The sequence below is a fragment of the Lemur catta genome, chromosome 3 (genome assembly GCF_020740605.2).
Source record: "Lemur catta isolate mLemCat1 chromosome 3, mLemCat1.pri, whole genome shotgun sequence".
NCBI lineage: Eukaryota > Metazoa > Chordata > Mammalia > Primates > Lemuridae > Lemur > Lemur catta.
Window position 1 is genome coordinate 119,382,059 of NC_059130.1, and position 16,719 is coordinate 119,398,777.

Sequence of the window (16,719 nt, forward strand, 5' to 3'; positions counted from 1 at the left end):
GAAGAATAAATGTTTTAATAAATTTTGGGGGGCGAGATGTGGCTGTTGGAGGTGTGGGAGGGCATTATGGTGGGGGAGGGGGGCAAGCATGAGAGTGGCACAGAGAGACTAGCAAACTCCCCAGCCAGCCCCTTGAGGGCAAGGGCTTTGTCTAGTTCATCTCTGTCTCCCACAGCTGGCAGAGGTCTGCTTTTCTTTGGGGCTCAGCAAATACCTACCAAATGAATGAATGAGTGAAGGATTGTTGTTGGAGGGGAAAAACAAAAGGACAGAGGAGAAGGAATGGAGAGAGAACAGGAAGAAATGAGAAGTATAGGGAGCAGCGACTGTCCCAAGGAGCAATGACAATTACTGGCATTTATCGATCAATATCTTGGCCCAGGCCCTCTTCCTGCATTAACTCATTTTAGCCTCTCAACAATCCCAGGCAGTAAGTAGAGACTATTATTATCATCCCCATTTTACTGTTGAGGCAACTGAGGCACAGAGGGGTCAAATGCCTTACTCAAGGTCACCCCGCTGGTGAGTGGTAGGGGTCTGACCCCAAAGCCTAAGCCGGGAACCACTCCTTTACACGGCCTCGGGAGCAGACTGAGCCCAAGCCAAACATCAGAAGGGCTACTTCGCCACTTCTCACCGTGCCTCAGTGTTTCCTTCTGTAGGACGGCAGAATTGGGCCTGAGATTGCTGGGCCTGAGTGTTCTGCTGAGTCACTGGGCTCAAGGGTCTTAGAGACAGTGGGTGGGCACCCAACTCCTGGGACTGAGGATGCCTTTGATGGTGGAGGTGGCAATGGAGAGTAATGAGCCAGTGGTCTGCGGGGGCTGTTAATTATTGATGTGTTGCTCCTTCCTGTTAATTATTGGGATAAGAAGGGGAGAAAACAAAATGAACCTGAGAGGCGTGTCTAACCCCCAAATCTTTCCTGTGTGGACAGATCCTGAACTGATCCCCGGGCCCACTGCGGGTAGTAAGGAGCTGATGTTTTGAGCTGGTTCCTTCCCCAGTCAGTCTAAACCAAGTAGGTGTCACTCGGTATCTGAGGAGTGTAGCATGGTTGAGCTTCCTCTCTCAAATTTTGGAGACTGTATTAGAGCACAGAGAAAATCCTGGCCTCCTCGGGGCCAGAGGGCCATAAAGTCCCCAGTCTCCGTCCATTTGCTCCTGGACCAACTAACTTCCAGGTTAAGGCAGAACATGAAATGTATCCCAGAAGATGCTTGTCTTTGGCAATCATCACGCAGGGCTTTGGATCATGTCTAGTTGTCAGAGGCTTCGCTGATACTTTGTAGATTAGACCCCAAAGTCTACCAGTCATCAACAGTGTTTACCAGCCTGTGGCATTTCTTCTGTTTGACACATTCTGTTGAGCATGCTGTCTCAAAGTTGTGGGTCACACTTTTAATTTTTATTAATTTACTCGAGTAATCATTTATCTATTTAGCTTACTGTTGTGGTCAATTCCTCACTTATCTCATCCTGTGGGTGTTTTCCCAGTTTCTTTCAGGTCTCGCCTTATTTCCAACCTGTAGCAGGTAGTGTGACTAGCTCAGACGCCCTGGGATGGCGGTGGCCTGTCTGAGAAAGGCAGGACCAGGGCTACAGGGCCCAAAGATGGTGCCGACCGCTAGGCTCAGCCTGGTGTGGCCACTCTAACCAACGGGGAGGTGGGAAGGGTGGGCATGGGATAAAAGGGGAGTTAGTCCCGTCTAAGAGGCTCTCCGCTACCGCCTGGGGGCAGGGAGATTAGCTCTTCTGAGACACTCTTTATCTTGCTGCCTTGGTTTATTTTCTTCATGGATCCTTTCACTCTCTGGAATAACATTATCCATTTGTTTTAGTGTTTATTATCTTCCCCCGCCCCGCCCCATGCGAGGTTCCTTCTGAGCGGCCTATCTTGCTCATTTCAGGTTTATTTTTTGCACAACTGACTGAATGAAAAATTTCCGTGCAAAGCGCTGAGAACATTACGTTCCTTCGGGTCCCACAATTCTAACAGTCTAACTTGCAAAAAAGAGCCAGTTCTTCAGTGGGAAGTGGGAACCAAACTTGGGGTCTCTGGGAGTTCAGAACGGGTGGAAAGTAACACCCACCCCCATCCCTTCTCTCTTCTTCTCCAGCCTCCACTCAACCCAGGGGGTGTAGAAACCCGCTGGAGCCGCAAAAGGGAGCCGCGCGCTCCGATGCTGCCCCGCAGGCCGCGACTCGCCGCGCGCGCACGCCGAGCTCAGCCGGGGTGGGTGGGAAGAAACCGGGAGGGGAAGGTCTGGGGGTGTGAGGGTGGAGCGGAGCCCGGACCCGCGATCCGGCCCGGGTTTTGCATGCCACCCACTCGCCCGCTCGGCCGCGGAGAATTCCATAATCACAGCGGGCGAGAGCGGAGACTGGGAGCGAAAAATCCGGGATCCGGCAACTTTGGGCAGCGCATGCGCGCCCGCGGCGCTCCATCCCAAACACACACACATTTTTCCCCCGGACTTGGAAAGTCACCCAAAGCCGCCCCAAGTGCAGGTAAGAGACTCGGCGCTCCCTCAGCCGCGGCCCTCCCACGCCCCCCACTTCCGCGGGCTTCCCGGGGCGCCTCCCCCGCTCGCCGCCTGTCCCGGTGCAGCCCCCCACCCCCGGGGCTGCCGCTTGCAGCAGGGAGCGGGCGAGCGAGAGCCAACCAGCCAGCCAGCCTGCGAGCCGCGGCTGCCACCCAACTCCGGCCGTGCGGGAGGCAGGGGGCACGGAGGGCTGGCACCCGGGCGCGGGGCGGCGCGTTGCCCGCCGTGGCCAGGGAAATGCCCGGCGCGCGGCTCCGGGGGAGGGGAGGGCTGTTACTCCTGGGGGTCACTTACTCCAACTGAGGGGGCGGCGGGGTAGGGGAGCAGAGGGGGAGGTGCCAGGCGCTAGTGCAGGACTTCGCAAATAGGGTGGGGGCGTCCCCGGCGCTGTGGGCTCCCAGGGGGGCAGGTGTTCGCCAATACCGGGTAATCACTCCTTCCCCTAACACTCCCCCCCCAAGCTTTAGGGGAGTCGTGCGCTCTCCAGGGCAGAGGAGGCAGGGGTGAGGGGCGCCTGGGGTGACTTTGCAAGACTTTGCCCAGGGGAAAGGGTGGGTGGGGAACCCCTTCATCCGGCTCTTGTGCCCCGATAACGGGGTGTAGATGCTGCCAACAGAGGTAGTCAGTGTTCGCTTAGGCGCGGGGTGCCAAGGGGTGCCTCCAGGTGGGAAAACGAAGGCAAGAGATTTCTTGGATTGGGGAGCGGCGCCCCCTTTTTCGTCTGTGCCTGGGAAGTTTATCTTAAGTGCGCTGCTCCAGGCGCGGCAAGTGGCGCTCCTCACTCCCTTCCCCACCCCACCCCCAGCCTCCGCGGGCGAAGGGCTGGCAAGGTTGGCAACACTGGGCACAGCCGGGGCACCGGCTCAGAGCCGCTCTGCTGTCGGCCGGAGCCTGCCTGGGTCAGGGGAAAAGTTCGTGGGAGTTGCTGCCGCTTTTGTGTGCGCTGGGAGAGAAGTTGCGCCCGGGGACGTGGGACGCTGGGCTGGCGGGCCAGCGGGCTGATGGAGCGGTGCGCTCCCGGGGGGCTCTGCAGCATGGGAGAGGGTCAGGAGGAATCTGTTCCCGCAGGGTGGGCTGAGGGTGACCTCTGAGCTCAACAATTGGGGAGGGGGAGGAGCCCTGAAGTCAAGGGCGCAGGGCTGAAATAGGCACCTGATGGACAGAGTGAAAAGTAGCTTGTGGGGGCGCAAAACACCAAAGGGGAGATGGCCGGGCCACCCAGTCACTTGGGGTCGGGCTTCTTGGCAAAGGAGCGCGTGGTGGCTGGCGGACGAGTGTCGGGGAGCGGGGCTCCAGGGGGCGCACGGGAATAGGGGGTCGGGCCCAACCGACAGTCAGCTCCTGGGGCAGGGGGCCGAGTCGTGCGCCCGGGTGAGCGGGCCGGGCGGAGCGGCGGCCGGTTTATTTTTACTCGGTGGCATTTGCAGAATGTGCAGCTGATGGCCGTCGGCCGCCAGGAAGTTTTGCTTTCTGTTCTTTCTCTCTCTTTCCGAAGCCAGCGCGGCCGGGAGCTGGCGGGCCGGGGAGCCGGGCCTCGGAGGGGAGGGGGCGCCCGCTGGGCAGGCGAGGTCTGGGCAGGGGCGCGCTGGGACCGCAGGCGGGGGCTGGCCTGGCACGGGCGGGCGGGTGGTTGCTGGGCCGCTGCGGAGCTTTTGGGCGAATGTCTGTCCCCAGCGTTGGAAGCTCCTCGGCGAGGGGAACAGGTGTATGCGCCGTCAATCACGGCGGGAGGGACATTTTGGGGGCGTAGATTAAGATAATAATAATAGATTTTTCTCTAGGGGGTGGGCGCAGATTCTTCTCCCAAGTCATCCCCGACCCGGGTCCGGAGTTGGGAGAGGACTGGAGCGCTAAGGGAGACAGGGGGGCCACTTCTTTCTCCACACAAGTTCCTCTAGACCCAGTCACAGTTTGGGAAGCCGACCCTGGGTGCGGCGAGGACCTCCTTCCAGTCACGCCGGGGAGGGTACGGGTGCGGGAGCGTGCCCACCCGGAAAGCAGCAGTAACACTCCTCCTCTGAGTACGGCGCTCCCCCAAACCCCGCTGGATCACTGGGCCACGGAGACGGGGGTGCGTCGTTGCCCAAGTGGAGTCTGGGGGCGCGGCCCTCAATGTGTGTGTTTGTCCCGCCAACAGCCGGTACACTCACAGGGGTGGGGGACGGCGAAGGGAAAAGGACCATGGTAGCCGCTGGGCAAAGTTAGTAAATTGAGGACGTCTCTAAGCTGGTACAGGCGCTGTGAGAGCGCGCGAGGGGACTGGAAAACAGATCGCCGAGTAATATTGGTTCGCCCCCCCCCCCCGCCCACCCCGCGGCACGCGCGCGCGCGCACACACACACACACACACACACACACACACACACACACACACACACACGTCGCCGTCCTAAAGGGAGCTGTCCCGGCTGAGCAGGAGCAGCTGCGCCGGGCGTGGGGAGGGGGGTAGTTGGTCCCCGGGGGCTGCGCCCGGGCTGCGCTCCACGTGCCCGGAGGGGGCGCTGGGCCGTTCGAGCCCGAGCGCAAAGCGCCAGGTTTTCGTCCCGGTGGCGGCCAGGCGGTGCGTCCCCGGGCGGGCGTCGCGACCCGCGCCATCTCAGGCCATCCGCGCCACCTCGCCCGACCCCCAGCCGCTTTGCTACTTCCCAAACTTTGGCTTTTATGGTGTGCCCCTTACTGGAGCTCCCAGACCCTCTCCAGGGCAGGGCGGGGAACTTCTCGCTTCCCCGCGGCGGCCAAGGTCTCTCTCCCCGGAATCCGGCGAACTGGAGAGATTGTCGTCCCCCCCACTCCCCCAATCTTGTTAGCCACCTTAGAGGCGGTTAAGGAGAGTTTATGGGGAATATTGTAGAACTTCAGTAATCAGGTTTCCAGCGATCTTATGCCTCCTGTTTAATTTATTAGACTAGTTATTTATTCTGTTGATGATAATCTGTTGCTGGTTTCTATGGAGATGTTAAACTGATCTCTTTCAGAAATCAAACTCCATATGCACTAAAACGTTTAAAGGGGCAGTGCCTCCCTCCTTTTTCTCCTTGCCTTTTTTTGTTTGTTTGTTTTTTAGACTTTGCACCTTGCCGAGACTTCGTGTCTTGCTCTGAGTCTCCGCGCATTTTATTTCCTTCTTACGAAGGCGAGGAGCCCGGGAGTCTCACGCTTTGTGTCAAGTACACTTATTATGGCTAGAAGAAAGCGAGGGCTTTGATCCCTAAGTTGCATCATCATTTAAAACAGATCATTTCACCACCACCCCCTTCCCCCCCATCATATAAGAGCAAAATTCTTTCAAGATCAAAGACTCCAATCTAAAAAAAAAACAAACTATTGTTTAAAAAAAATAGGAGTCAGTTAAATATGAAACTCTCCTTTATATCTGCTCCCCTTGTATTTAAAGAATTTTTTTGAATAAGAAAAACAAAACTTGTAGCTTAGCTAATTTTTTCATACTTATTAATAGTTTATCTTGCCTCCCCCCCATTTTTAATTTAAAAAGAAGTTCAAAGTTAGATTTTTCTGCCTGTGGGGGTTGAGGTATATTTGCTTCTCTTTTAGATCCTGACCATCTGTTTTTGGAAAATTAGCCTCTGGGAAGAGGGGGAAAGGAGTTTTTACTCAAACTTAATGGAGTGCTTTAGATTTTTTTTTTTTTTGGAAAATTGTCACCCAAATATTTTAAAGTCCTATTTTTCCTGTATTTTTTGGAGAATATCAGTAGCCTGGCTGGTGTATGAGAGTATATGAACTTTTTCTCCTTCTCTTCTCCTCTGCTCAGGTATTTTTCTGTAGACTTGTGACTGCAAGGGGGGTGTGCAGTGAATTAAAAAAGTAAGGCAGAAAAAAATTATCTTGTTTTGTGACACTGAAAAATTGTGAACCTACTCTGACTCAGATATTTATCACGCTGACAGATATGATATAAAGCAATTGCATTTCCTAATGATCCTTCGGGACTAAGTTGTAGGTAAAACCATTTAATGCATTTTTAATATTAAAGTAAGGTAGGGGTTCCATTTTCTTGGAGGTAGGGGGAGTGGATGTCTCTGCATAGAGATGGTGCTTTCTGAGTATACTGCTTTGCTTTCTCTCCTAGAGCCCCCCTCCACCCCTCACATTTCCATTTACTTTGGGGAGGGTTGAGCCATACACAGGGCATTTGGCTCTCATAAATAAATTTATATCTGGCCAGAAGGTCCAATGCTAAATAAGAGCACACTTTAAAAAACCCAGACTCCACCCCTGCTATAGGAAATAAAACAGAAGCAATACTTGACTTTTTTTTTCTCTTCTGCCATCCTGGTTCTCTTTTATATTATTTTATATTGGAAAGAGGGTAGAGTGGTTGTTGCTTCTCAGCTCAGAGGAGAGAGGAAACATTCCTATTATTTCCTTCTTTGCTGTATTTTAAAAATTTGTTTGATTTGGATTGCAAACAGAACAGAGGCTTACAAGTAGAAAAGAGCACTGTGGCTTTAAACTCAGGAGTTTGCATATTCTCCTTGTATCTTTCCCCTTTGCTAATTATTGTGTTGTTTTCAGAGCAAATATGTCATATCCATGGCGACCGGGCAGGTTTATTGTCTTTCTGAAGCAATAGCTCACATAAGTAATTAATGACTTTCTTTTTTTTCCTCTGGCTTAGGTTAAACAGATCATTCAAGGAAAGTCATATCTCTCTTCTCTCTCTCTCTTTCTCTCTCTCTCTCTCCCCCCTCCCTTCCTCTCTCTCTCTTTCTCTCTCTCTCTTTTTTTAGCCCAGTGACATAAGAACATGAGTAGAACAAGAAAATACTTTAACCAAGAAGTCAACAGCTTATTTTCCCCCATTTCTTTTCAAAGCTGAAGTGTCAGCTTTCAGACATATGAGGCTGTCATTCTCGCAGCCTGAGTGCAGTCCACGCCTGGGTAGGAAATCCACTGGAAGGTTGTGCAGCTTGGAGTGAAGGGAGGTGTTTGTATGGGGGGGAGGAACCTGGAGGAATTTGCTTTTGAGGTTGGGGAAAGCACTCCAAAATGAGTATTTCTCCTGCATTTAGCAGAATTTAATTAAATTGTTTACAGGAAAGAATTAATGAGTTGATAGTAACATGTTCCCCCACCTCCCTCTTTTTCCCAGTCCAGTTAATTGGAAAGACAAAGTTTTTCTTTTTGATTCACCTTCAGCTTCTGCTTTCTCTGGCCTTTGTCTCAAGTGCTTTTTCCAGGAAAAGTAGCTTTTGGAATCCCCTCTGGTTAATATTTCCAGAATTAAACTGGGGTTTTTGCTTTTGTTTTGTTTTTCCCCTTAGACCTACAACTTGAAGCTGGCATCTGCTTCTCAGGAATCAACAGCTCTGATGATTGACTGCGACCTGGATTTTTTTAACTTTTTTGTTCGGTGGGAGGGGGGCCTTTTAGGATACAAAATTGTGTAGTCGGCTCATCTCTCTTCTATATCTCATGATAGCGTTGGAAAAGGTAGAGGCAATTTTTTTCCTTTTTTAAAAAAATCACCTTTTATGATCTGCCCTTTCCTAATGGACCTTTGCTAATAAGAAGCCGTATGATGTCACCTCTTAACTTTAGAAATGTGCTAGATGTCCTACTAATATTCTCCAGCGGCATCCTTGCCCCCCATAGACATATATTAAGCATATTTATACTGTCCTCCCACCCCTTTTTAAAATTGCATGTTTAGCCAAGGTTTTGTGTGTGTCCTTAAAAAAGGGGAACAAGATAAAGAGAAAAGCATTTATGTTGTACTCAGTCACAATTAAAAGGAATATTTTCCCCCATCTGAACTAAGTTCAGAAAGGCAGTGAGTCAACGGAATGCATCTTTAGGCTTTTGGCATTGAAAATAAAAATATAAAGAAGAGAGATTTATTTGGTATCTGGTTTCTGAAGAGGAGAAGAGAAGGCTGAGCGAGTCTGATGCTGAGACTCCAGCGGAGTTGTAATTGAGCCCGTAACCTCTTGATGTCTATATCAGAAAAACAGACATGAGCAGAGGGAACCGGAGGGAGGCAAACAAGCCTTGTAGAGGAGAGGGAGCTCAGGGGGAGATTCACAGAAAGAGACAGAGAGAGATTTAATTTATAGACATTTTAAAAACCGTAATTTCATTAGGATCTGTTCTTCCCTTTCTCTGAAGGGCAGCCCGGTAGACCGATAAGGCCGATCCCTCCGTCCGGGATGCGCAGTGTGGTTTGGTGGGTGCAAGGTCGAGCATCTTTGCAGCTCCAGGGTTTGTTTCCTTTCTGCTGGCTTCCTCATTTTGAAATGAAAAAGTCCCAAAGAGGCAAAAGTCAGCAGTGGTTCTGGCTGCCTGGTGATCTCTCCTGTGGGTGCCACGCGGTTCGGGAGTGGGTCCGTCTCCTGCCTGGGCGGTGGCATCTGTCTTCCCTCTGTCCTAGGGATGGCTGTGGTTCCAGCAGCGGGAGGTCACTGGGGGAGAGGGGCACCCCCATCTCTGCCCCCCTCGAGTTCACCAAGTTAAGTTGCTGTGGTTCTCAGGCCACAGCTTGGGGAAAAAAAGCTAAAGCCTGTCGTAAATTCTGCAAAAATTAATCAACCGTTTAAGAGCTGCACGTTAACAAGGTTTTGCAGGCAAGCTGGGCCCTTCTTCTGTTCCCCCTGTTCAAAGTCCGGCAGAGTGAGGGGTGGCCTGGACCGTGAGAAGGGAAGGGGGAGGTTTTTTTCTTTCTTTTTTTTAATCGGAATAATTGAAGATAACTAGGGATAGGGAAGAAGGCGGATGGATTTATTGAACATAAATCCTCAAGTGCCCTTGTTCCGTATTGTTGGAATTTTTTTTCCCTTTTGGTCTGGATTTGTCCTGTGTGTCTTTGGTAGAAAAGACACGTAGAGAAAGAGAGCAAAGGAGGGGGTGGGGGGAGAGAGAGAGAGAGAGAGGGAAGGATGGAGAAGAGAGAGAGACAGGGACGCGTAGCTCCTTCGGAACTCATTATCATTCTTAATAAGTCTTAAGGAATAAAGAAGAGCATTGAGTGTAAATGCTGGGTAATCCTAACACTTCTCAAGGTGAGAGGAGTCTTGAGGACACAGAGAAAAGAGAGAGCAGAGGAGGGGGTGGGAGGTGGGGGACCCAGAGGCCCTAGGGGAGTGGCAGGCCCAGGGTTTGGGAGGTTCAGCAAGAGGCCTGGAGGCTGGGTGGGGGGACCCTTAGACATCCCAGGCAGGGTGGGTTGTCTGAGTTGACACAGTGGATCTCTAGGATAGGGTGACTTGCTAGGGGCAAGGAGCAAGTGTGATGAGAACAGCCCTGCCTAGGGTGGGGGGTGTGGGCAGAAGCCATAGGGTCTTTGCTTTTTCCTGGGCACTGTGTCCCCAGCCAACCTGGCTCCTGCCCCCTGGCTTCAGGTTTCTAGAGAAGGCCCAGGTTGGGGTGCAGGGGGCTTGTCCTACTCCAGGCTTCCCCTTGCTGTCCCCTTGGGCTCCCCCGAAGTGGCTGCTCTAGGAAGCGGCAGGGACAGAGCTGCGGCCAGAGCTCAGCTCTGGACACTAGGTGGCTTAGAGGATCCACGAGGTTCTCCAAGGCGAGCGGCTGCTGGCTTCCCCTCTCCTCCCCGCTGGTGGGCTCTGCTGTGTGATTCTCTGCCGGCTGGGCAGGCAGCCCTGGCGGACAGGCAGGAGGGCACCGGCCCAGAAGCCAGCCCTCCCAGTGACCAGAGTCTAGGCAAAGTGGGCATGAGGCTGGAGGCAGCTCCCAAGGGGGGAGGCAGCCAATCAGGGACATTTGCAACAGGGACGGTGGGAGTCCAGACCGTATTCTCTGCCCGCTCCATCCTTGGCCTCCTGGGCATGAGGCACTGCTGAGCCCGTGGTGGGGGGTCTCTGGGCTGTGCTTTGCCCATTCTTTTGAGTTCATGTGCCCCCTCTGAGAATCCGCTTAATAAAAAAAATCTTATCATAAACATAAATATTGCTTATAGTTTGAGGGGTTTCACGGATCTTATAAACCCAGCCTAAGACCCCCTAGGGTCCCTTGCTCTGGTGGGCTTCTTTCCAGTTCTCTGGGATGGGGTGGGAGGGAGGAGGCCAAATTGGTCCTCACCCCCATTCCCACCTCTCTGCCTCTGTACTAGGAGAGGAGAGTGCTGTCACACTGGCACACAGGGGACCCCATAGGTAGATCAGGGCCAACACTCAGGTTGCCGCCTGAAGAACCCCACTTGCTCAGGTAGGTGCCCCGTGCCAGGCCAAAGGTAGCCTCCCCCTTGTCCAGCTGATGTTCTCTGGGATTCGTGGGATGTTTGAGGAAGGGTCTTAGCCAAGGTCATGCTTGAACCTTGGATAGTTTTCTCTGGGGAGAGAGGTCGCAGCATGGAGAATAGCACAATTCAGGTTTGACTTACAGTAGTTAGTTTTAAAAAATTATTTTTAACTTTGTGTTTCTTTTGGAAAGCAACTTTGGGGGAGCTTGCAAAGGGGGTATGTGGGAGTTAGGGGTGCAGGCTGATGCCTGAGCTGGTGGGAAGCCCGGAGTGAGAGTGGGGTGAGTTCATGACAAGTGGATCCTGCTTTTCTGCTGTTTAAGAGCAGTAATGGCCAAATTGCATGCCCCGAGTATGCCTTGCCGATGAGATTTACCGAAAGGACACCTCGCTGTGTCTACTGCTGATCTCTGGGTGGGTGAGTGTGTGTGTGAGAGTGTGTGTGTATGTGTGTGTGCGAGCGCACGCGTGTGTAAATGAGAAGAAGGGGTGGGGGAATGAGCTCTGCCAGGCTGGCACCCTTCCCCAGCACTAATTGCTGGCAGAGTACCCACGGGGGCTGTGCCAGCGTCTCCAGCTCCACCCGCCCCCCTCGCCCCTGGGGAGCTCAGCTGTGCAGCTCGCTATGTGAGGGCCATTTCCGGGCCCACTCGTCCAAGCAGCTCCCTTGGGAATTTCAGGGAAATCTGATCCTTGGGGAGACCATGAATCAAGCCCCAGCATCTCTGGCTGGGGATGGGGGACGGGGTGAGACAGGGGTGGTCCAGAGCTCCACTGAGGTCTATCTGTCCACTCTCCTGCCTTTCCAAGCTCCGCTCTTAGGGTCTTGCGAGATGTGGCCTGATAGGCTAGGCATTGGGAGACCCCGTTCCAGTTCTGTCTCTGCAGTAAGTCCCTGTGTGTGTGGCTTTGGGCAAGTCATTTTATTTCTCTGGGCCTCAGTTTCCTCTCTTGTCAAATAGCCTCTGACCCTGCCACCCTCATAGGGGTGTCCTGACAGCTGGCTGTGCTTATAGCTGTGAAAGTCTTTTGAAAGTAATTAAATGTAATGAAGAATTTATCATGGTTGCGTTGTCAAGTGCAGGGTGTCCCCAATGTCAGATGAGCTGGTTTTATATGATATGGTATCAGTCTCAAAGGGGACCCCTGTGAATTCCATTCTACGAAGCCATGGGCCTGCATGTAGTGTGTGGTGCTGGGGTTGCATTTTTGTGTCACATCGTGTGTTGGGTCTCTTATCGTTGGGAGCTTGGAGCTGAGTTGGAGAGTGCTGCCTTGCAGGCAGAAAGGGAGATCCCATTCAGGATGTGGGGTGTGCTTAGCTGTTTTGTGTTTCTGGAGCCCACAGGGTCATTGAGGAGCTATATGTATTGTAGATTATGTGTTCTGGAGCCAATTAGCTGGGGATCAATGTTGTGTGACCTTGCATCAGTTACTTAACTAGCCTGTGCCTTGGTTTTTCCCATCTGTAAAATGGGAATAGTAGTGCCTACCTTGTGGGGTTGATGTGAGGGTCAGCTGAGCTAAGACGTGTGAAATGTTTAGAGCAAGCCTGGTACCGGTGTGTGTTACAGGCCCCTGGGGGGCGGATGGGAAGTGCTTGCTGCTTACCAGGGATTGCTGTGGGTAGGGGAATGGGGAGCTTGCCCTCCCTGTGTCTGGGGGCTGGGATCCCATTAAGTGTGGGGCGATGTGGTGTTGGTCAGAAATTCAACATTTTGTGTGTCACCTTCACCTGCCTGGGCTGCCTGGCATCCTCCTGGTATTTTTAGCGTTGGGTCTGGAGGGGATGAGGAGGAAGACTGTGTCAACATGTGGAGTCAGTACCAAAGTGAGGCAGGGACCATTGGTCTCTCTTTCCTGTTTTGGTCAGACTGGGCGTTGCTGGAGCTCTGTGGGCCAAGGAGGCTAATCATGGGAGCTGTCTGGGGTGGGAGGCCGGGGGTGGAGTGGGGCAGGGGGCAGACCCTGGGAACTGGCCCGTGGTGCCGGTGGACTGTGGCTATGGGAGCCTGATTCTGGGTGCTGGAAGAGTCCCAGAGTCCTGCACGTGAGGGCTCCCCTATGAGGGAGGTGGTGTGGCTGGCAGAGGGGTGAGAACATGGGGTTTGGAGCCAGGCTGAGCCGCATGCGAGCCGTGTTTCTCCCACTTGGGAAAATTAATTCCTCTAATCCTTTGTTTCCACATCTGCAAAATGGGATTTGGAATTCCTACCTTCTGGACTGTGAGGATTGGATGAAAGGACAGTAATTATAGGTGACAGTTGCTGAGGTTCCACTTTGAGCGCTATTTCACTGCCCGTAGTAGGGGCTGCAGGATGAGGGTGGGAGGATTAGTAGACCAGCGGGGGCTAAGCCTCGCCAGAGGGCTGGGGATGACCAGTTTCCTTTTAGCACCTGACTCCAAGGTTTCCCACCTGCCCCGGGGGCATCCCCCAGGCCTGGGTGAGGGGGCAGGGCAGGGCCTGGGGAAGAGGCAGAGTCCCGTGGAGGCAGTGACCCAAGCAGGCAAGGGCACACAGCGGTGGGGCGGGGGGCGCTGGAGGGGCAAGGGGCGCTTATGGAAGATGAGGTGTATGAAACCCCATCGGCCTCTCCCATTTCACTGTGCTATGCCAAAACACCCCGGTTCCTGTTTCACTATCTGAGATCTGGGAGCAGGTTAATTTCCATGACGAACTCCAGGCCGCGTGCTCGGAGGATTTATCTAATTAAACTGATGCTTTTTTCTAAGAAAGAAAGGAAGAAAGAGAGACATGGAGGGAAGGAGGGAGAAAGGAAAGAAAGGAAGGAAGGAAGGAAAGGGAGGAAGCAAGGGAGGAAGGAAGGAGAAACGTAGGAAGGATGGGAAGAGTAAGGAACAGAGAGGGAAAGAAGGAAGGAAGGAATGGAGGGAAGGAGGAAGCGAAGATAGAAAGCAAAGAAAGAAAGAGAGGGAGGAAGGCAGGTAGGCAGAGAAGCTGGAGGCTGACTGGTCATGTTTGAAAGGCTGTGACGGTGTTACAGCTCTTTTAGAATCTGTCTAGCAGGTTTTCCAGGCCTCACCAGAAGACCCAAAAACAAAAATAAAGGCCGTGACAGTGTGGAGGAGGGGCTTGGTGGCTGAGGTGGGGGCCTTCCTGGTCAGGGCCATGCTCCTGTCTTCTGACGAGATTTTAGTTTACTTCCAAAATAGCTCTTGCACTGGGAGGAAAGCGGGTAGCTAGAGAGTTTGGGGTCTATACTGTCCAATATGGTAGCCGATAGCCCATGTGGCAACTTAAATTAAAGATTTGGTTCTTCAATGAACCCGCCATATTTCAAGTACTCCGGAGCCACATGTGGTGTGCGCAGCGCACGTAGAACATTTCCATCATTGCACAAAGTTCTGCTGGAAGCTTCCCTCAGAGGGGCGCTTCCCTCCGAGCTTGGGCTGAACGGATGTGCCCCCAAGGGACAGGGATGGAGCCGCAGTGAAGGGCTGGGCAGCAGGGATGCCCCCAGACATCCCTGGGGACTCCCGACCTGGAGCCAAGGCCTCCGTGGAGCTGGGCTGTCGTCTCTTCCCATCCTGCCGCAGCTCTCCTTCTCCCAGGGCAGGAGAAACGGCCGATCGGGAGTTAGGCAGAACGGGGTTAAAACCCATCTTCTCCCACTTAGGATCTTTGTGACCTTGGGCAAGGGTCTTAACTCTCTGATCCTGTGGAATTGGACTGACAGTACACAATGCCTGCCTCATTGGGTTCTTGTGATCATTAACCGAGGGGATGCGGTCAGCACTTTGTAGGGTAAGGGCACAGCGCGAGCACTTGAAAAATGGGGGCCGCCATTATCATAATGATTATAATTTTGATATTATTTTCATAGTGATTATTGAAGGGCTTTTGTGACTGCCTAGTTCTTAGGGACACTCCCCCACCAAATGCTGATTTATCCATAACTGACCCTTTCCAGAAATTAGTTTAAATGAACCTCCCCAAATCCTTTTCTTCTGGGAACCCAGTTTGGATTTCTTCTTTCCATTCCTCCTTTCTTTGGGCAAAAGGAAGGCTTGAAACTGCCCCAGAATGAACTCTTGCACGTCCTTCTACTTGTGATTAGAACCCTGTTCCTCCCAACACACACATAAGTGTGCTCATGTGCGCACAAACACGCACACATATACACTCTCCTGTACTGGCCAAGCCATTGAAAAAAAAAATAAATACAACCCGAAATTTTAAAATAGGGGTGAGCAGATGTGGCCTGGCAGGGCTGGCTGGGTGTTTTGGGGGTGGGGGTGGGGCAGTGGCCTCTGGGAGGGATGTGTGTGTTTATTCCCGGACATTGCCCAGTGCCCTGTGTGCTAATGTGGGGCTGAAAAGTCCCCTGCATTGTGCAGGCTCCTTTCCCCGTGAAAAGGCAATTGAGTCAGTGAGTTCCAAATGGATTGGAGCTGACAGTAAATGAGAATTTGGCAGTGGGTAGAAAACAAGCTCCGCCACCCTCCACCCACCACCTAATACACACTCATCCCTCCCTAAACTCCCAGTGCTTGTTTTACAGGGATTTTGAAAAGAATTATGATTTCTTTTTGTATGTATCGACATTATCAGCAGGGCTTCTACCCCAGCCTGCCCCCCACCTTCCCTGTAGCCTCACCCCCTCCCCCAGGTGGCCACCCCCCTCCCCTTGCCGCCTCTGTGGCTCCAAGCCGCCAGCGATCCCGAACGAGTTAAGGGCTGAATCAACTCTAGACCCAGCTGTACATTTTACTCTGGGTTCCTGAATGAAGCCATGTGCTGTGCTCAGCACGATTGGAGACTGTCTGTCCCGAGTGACCCACCCGGGCCCCCCCACTGCTGGGCTCCACCAGCTTTCCTGGGACCTGCTGGTAGGTCCCAGGACCTCTGCTCTGGCAACCGGGGAGCCGGTGGCCCATGCCGTGGGGGCCTTGTCTGGTGCCCTCCCCACATCCAGCCTCTTATGAGAGACCTATTGCAGTTGTAAAAGGAAAGGTGCGCCATTTGGGGTTGGCATTATCCCTGGAGTGCAAGGAAGACTTGCAGTTTTAAGGGTTCACGTGTACCGAGGGACCTGCCCTGCCCCTTCCCCCACCATAATGCTCCTTTCCACTGTGTCCACACCAGTAAATCGGTCAACAGATAGTTCCTGGTACCAGGCCCTCAGCAAGGGTCCCATGTCCCTAAACCTCCCCACTTAAACATTCCCAAGAGCTCCAGGGAGGGAAATACTGCCGCCTCACAGATGTCCCTCCTGTCATAGCCCAGGTTTGTGAAATGACATCTCTTTATCTTGGCCACCCTCTCTTGGTGGAGGTGTAGCATCTCTCCTATTCCTGGGGGTCAAGAGGCACAGAGAAGCACTCGTTTGGGCAGAATTACAGCCTGCTCTGTGGGGGCATATGTGTCCCCCAGCGGCTGGGGCCACCTCTTGTGTGCCCCTTTCTGGAGGAGGCTGGGGGAGTCTGCTTGCTTTAGGAGCTATGCTGGGAGAATAGTGGTTAGGTCCATGGGTTCAAATCCCCAGTTCCTCATTTATTAGGACTGTGACTTTGGACATATCAATAACTCTTCTGAGCCTCGGTTTCTTCATTTGTAAAGGAGGACTGATAATAGCGCCTGTGGCATGGGGTTGCTATGAGGATTAAATGAAATAATGCTGGGCTCTTGGCACAAGCCTGGCATGTGGTAACAGAGGGTAGCTGTCATTGCTACTATTACTGTTTCTGCTCTGTCCTCCCCATCTGTCATCATGAAGGCAGGAAGGCGGAGGGTCAGGCCTGTCCCTCTATTTGGGCTCCAGGACCCCCAAGGCCAGGCTGGAGCCCCAGCCCTGAGGCTGTAGCCACCAAAAGTCTGTTGAGGCATACTTGCCAAACCAGCAAGGCAAACACGTCCGCCCAGTAGAGAGCCCTGGAGGGAGCAGGGGAAAGGCTTGCGATGCCCAGGGCTGGGCTCTTGGACGCCCAGGCGCCTGGCC

At 53.0% G+C, this 16,719-nt stretch overlaps 1 protein-coding gene and 1 non-coding gene across 2 annotated transcripts in view; both read left to right on the plus strand.

Annotated features, from left to right (window-relative positions):
* The first annotated feature begins 2,434 nt into the window (after positions 1–2,434).
* CASZ1 (castor zinc finger 1) overlaps positions 2,435–16,719 on the plus strand; it is a 145,750-nt gene continuing 131,465 nt past the window's right edge. The window contains exon 1 of the mRNA XM_045546163.1: positions 2,435–2,511. The gene's annotated coding sequence lies outside the window, so the exon portion shown is untranslated. The remainder of the gene's footprint in view (positions 2,512–16,719) is intronic.
* Positions 13,754–13,815, plus strand: LOC123636232. Its single transcript, XR_006734429.1, has one exon. It is a non-coding gene; the product is annotated as a U7 small nuclear RNA (small nuclear RNA).